We start from the raw sequence: 4,566 nt of genomic DNA, 5'->3' as shown, positions 1-4,566 counted from the left end.
GATGGCAAGTGATGGTGGGGTGATGGTGGGGTGATGGTGTAGTGATGGTGAGGTGATTGTGAAGTGATGGTGAGGTGATGGTGAGGTGATGGTGGGGTGATGGTGGGGTGATGGTGGGGTGATGGTGGGGTGATGGTGTGGTGATGGTGAGGTGATGGTGAGGTGATGGTGAGGTGATGGTGGCGTGATGGTGGGGTGATGATGGGGTGATGGTGGGGTGATGGTGGGGTGATGGTGGGGTGATGGTGTGGTGATTGTGAGGTGATGGTGAGGTGATGGTGGGGTGATGGTGAGGTGATGGTGAGGTGATGGTGGGGTGATGGTGGGGTGATGGTGGGGTGATGGTGGGGTGATGGTGGGGTGATGGTGAGGTGATTGTGAGGTGATGGTGAGGTGATGGTGGGGTGATGGTGAAGTGATGGTGAGGTGATGGTGGGGTGATGATGGGGTGATGGTGGGGTGATGGTGGGGTGATGGTGGGGTGATGGTGGGGTGATGGTGGGGTGATGGTGAGGTGATTGTGAAGTGATGGTGAGGTAATGGTGGGGTGATGGTGAAGTGATGGTGAGGTGATGGTGGGGTGATGATGGGGTGATGGTGGGGTGATGGTGAAGTGATGGTGAGGTGATGGTGAAGTGATGGTGAGGTGATGGTGAAGTGATGGTGAGGTGATGGTGGGGTGATGATGGGGTGATGGTGGGGTGATGGTGGGGTGATGGTGGGGTGATGGTGAGGTGATTGTGAAGTGATGGTGAGGTAATGGTGGGGTGATGATGGGGTGATGGTGGGGTGATGGTGAAGTGATGGTGAGGTGATGGTGAAGTGATGGTGAGGTGATGGTGAAGTGATGGTGAGGTGATGGTGGGGTGATGATGGGGTGATGATGGGGTGATGGTGGGGTGATGGTGGGGTGATGATGGGGTGATGGTGGGGTGATGGTGAGGTGATTGTGAAGTGATGGTGAGGTAATGGTGGGGTGATGGTGAAGTGATGGTGAGGTGATGGTGGGGTGATGATGGGGTGATGGTGGGGTGATGGTGAAGTGATGGTGAGGTGATGGTGAAGTGATGGTGAGGTGATGGTGAAGTGATGGTGAGGTGATGGTGGGGTGATGGTGTGGTGATGGTGAGGTGATTGTGGGGGTGATGGTGAGGTGATGGTGGGGTGATGGTGGGGTGATGGTGAAGTGATGGTGTGGTGATGGTGAGGTGATTGTGAAGTGATGGTGAGGTGATGGCGGGGTGATGGTGTGGTGATGGTGGGGTGATGGTGGGGTGATGGTGGGGTGATGATGGGGTGATGGTGGGGTGATGGTGGGGTGATGGTGGGGTGATGGTGAGGTGATGGTGGGGTGATGGTGGGGTGATGATGGGGTGATGGTGAGGTGATGGTGAAGTGATGGTGAGGTGATGGTGGGGTGATGGTGGGGTGATGGTGAGGTGATGGTGAGGTAATAGTGAGGAGATGGCAAGTGATGGTGAGGTGATGGTGGGGTGATGGTGTGGTGATGGTGAGGTGATTGTGAAGTGATGGTGAGGTGATGGTGGGGTGATGGTGGGGTGATGGTGAAGTGATGGTGTGGTGATGGTGAGGTGATTGTGAAGTGATGGTGAGGTGATGGCGGGGTGATGGTGGGGTGATGGTGAAGTGATGGTGAGGTGATGGTGGGGTGATGGTGTGGTGATGGTGAGGTGATGGTGGGGTGATGGTGGGGTGATGGTGGGGTGATTGTGAGGTGATGGTGGGGTGATAGTGAGGTGATAGTGGGGGTGATGGTGAGGTGATGGTGGGGTGATGGTGGGGTGATGGTGTGGTGATGGTGAGGTGATTGTGAAGTGATGGTGAGGTGATAGTGAGGTGATGGTGGGGTGATGGTACACAGCTGCGTGGGTGTCCAAAAGAGGCTTAAAGGCCCAGGAGCTGTGCTTTGCTTTAGAGGACACAGGGTGAGAGTCGAGTGTGTGGTGTTGCTCTTCCTTTTGGGACTTGTGGATAGAGAAAGCTAAGTTGGAAGGACAGGTCTCATACAGGACCTGTCTAGAGAGTGGTGCTGCCCACAGTGGGTTGCCAATTAACACTTAAAACAACCCCTCATAAACATACCCAGAGGCCAACCTGACCTAGCCAAATCCTCACTGAGTCTCTTCCTAGGTGTCTAAAACTAATTGTCACACAGCGTCTGACTGACCCTAGGCCTTATGGACCAGCACCTCTTGGGATTTTTGGTGTCCCCCTCACCCCAGCTCCTCAGGGAGCTTGCCAGGCCTTAAGGATTCATTTGTAGAGAAAGCTAAAGACTCTCCCTGCCCCCAGACAAGGAAGATCTGGGGGGCTGGGGGGTGAGTCCTGTTCCTTCCCCACAACTTCCTCTCTTCATGGGCTTAGGAGTAAGGCCTGGGTTCATAACTGGGTCTGAGAACACTTCTTTCTTTGATCTCTCCTTCCTGATGGATGCTTGGTCTAGAGACAGCATGGTGTCTCTGTCTGGTAGTCTTCTTAAAACCACCCATACCCTGAAGAGAAACTGGGACAGAGCCAAGAAAAGGGCAACGCCAGCTGCTGGTGGTCAGGGGAGGCCAAGCAGGTAACTTAATGCTATACAGAGTGGCCATAGGTCCTGCTACCCTCAGGCTGAGTGTTTCTAACCGGTCCCATGGGAGTACCAAGTCCTCCCAAAGGCCAGTCTCCCAAAGTCTAACAACATTACATCTGCCTCATTGTGTGGGTCCAAGCGACCATGGGCCTGGCCAAGAAGCATGCAGTAGAGGGGTAGACTCCACCCTTCAGTGAGAGCATCCTGGGTTCCGGCCAGCACCCCCCCCCCACCCAGCAGCTCTTACAAACTGACAGGTAGAAGAATGTTACCCCAGCACTGCTCTACAGTGAATTGCAAACAACAGTGCTTCCGTGCCTCGCTGCTGCTGGGAGAATTCAGAGCTGGGGAAACCCTCCAGGCACCGGCTAGCTCTCCATTTACAGCCTGGATCCACTGAAAGCTGTGTTGATCAGGAAGACTCAAGTGGCGGCTGTAAATACTGAGTAGGGTGCGACTTTCCAGGCAATGTTTTGTGTGTGTTTACTTTCTGTGTGTCTGTACATGTGTGAGTTCAGGTGCCCGGGGACCACCCGTGCACTTGCAGAGATGTCAGGAGTCGGGCTCTGTCACTGCTTTAGAGGCAAGCTCTCTCCTCTTTCTGCCGCTATGCTGCATGCACCAGGCTAGCTGGCCTCAGAGCTCCTGGCCAGTTTCACCTGCTTCCACCCGCATAGCAGCGAAGGACCTCTGAGATTACAGATGTGTGCCACCAGATATGTGTCACAAGATGTGTGCCACCAGATACATGCCACCAAATCCCACTGACTTACTGGGGTTCCAGGGGTAGGTCTCATGTCCTCAGACTTATGTAGCAAACACTTGAATCTGCTAAGCCATCCCTGCCCCTTAGTGAGGATATCTAAGAGACGTAACAATAGTACTCATTCACTGGGAGCCACATAATGGCTACAAAACACACTGTGAAAAGACCCAATCAAGACGAGTATCTCCATCACTTCCAACAACTGACGTTTCTTTGTGGGGACCACTATCAAATACACATGCTTTTATTGCTGTGCTCTATGGGCCTTAGTGCGCAAAGCACTCCGGAAGTCACTCCTTCCATCTCATTCATGCCCATTTGCCAACTCTTCCCAACCCTCCTCTCCTCACTGGGCTTCGCTCCCCAGCTCGGTTTACCACTGCCGCACTCACTACGAGATCAACGGCAGCTTCTGCGCGCGGCATCGTGAGATGTCTGGCTTACCTCACTGACCATATTGAAGTGTGACTTGCATGTGCAGAGGCGTGTAAATACGCGGAGGGGAAACTGAGATGAGATACGGTGCTCTCCACGCGGAGAAAGAGGGAGTGGCGTGCGCTACCTCTGGGCAGATGATGGAACGGTGTCTCCCGTGGAGCAGAAAAGGGAGGGTGGAGCCAACACTCGGAATCGAAGTCTGAGGTGACACATCCCCTGGGAGAACCTGCTACGTCCGATGGCAGCACCCGACCTGTTTCCATGGGATTTTCCTCTGAACTTGCCCTGTCAGAGAGGTCAGGCCACTACCATCCTATAGCTCGATAAAGCGGGAACCAGGCAACATTTAGAGAGCAGGGGTATCTGGCTTTTGACATTGCAATACATCATTTGCTTCTGTGTTTGGTCTTATTCACAGATATCCTGGGACACCACATGGCACACAGGCCTTAGTTCCCAAGTGGGGAACTGGGGAGATACGGCTAAACCCAGCCATTTACTAAGTACTTTTTGTGGGCGGTGCTACCTTAGTATTGAACCACGTGATCCAATGACTATGGCTTCTGCCTTCGTGGGACCAACACAGAGACCGTTCGGCCCAGCAGAAAGCTCCATGGGCCTTTGTGCGCCTCTCCTGAATGATTCTGTCTGCTGAGGATCCACAGCCGAGTAGGGCTGGTATCCGGAGGCCAGGACCCAACAGCAACAGCTGGAGAAAGCAAGAAAGAAAAACCTCCCCTGGCCTTGGACACGTCCTCCTTGATGGCTT

Source organism: Rattus norvegicus, chromosome 6 (assembly GCF_021556685.1).
Source record: "Rattus norvegicus strain SHRSP/BbbUtx chromosome 6, alternate assembly SHRSP_T2T, whole genome shotgun sequence".
Classification (NCBI taxonomy): Eukaryota; Metazoa; Chordata; class Mammalia; order Rodentia; family Muridae; genus Rattus; species Rattus norvegicus.
This window is presented reverse-complemented; position numbering follows the sequence as displayed.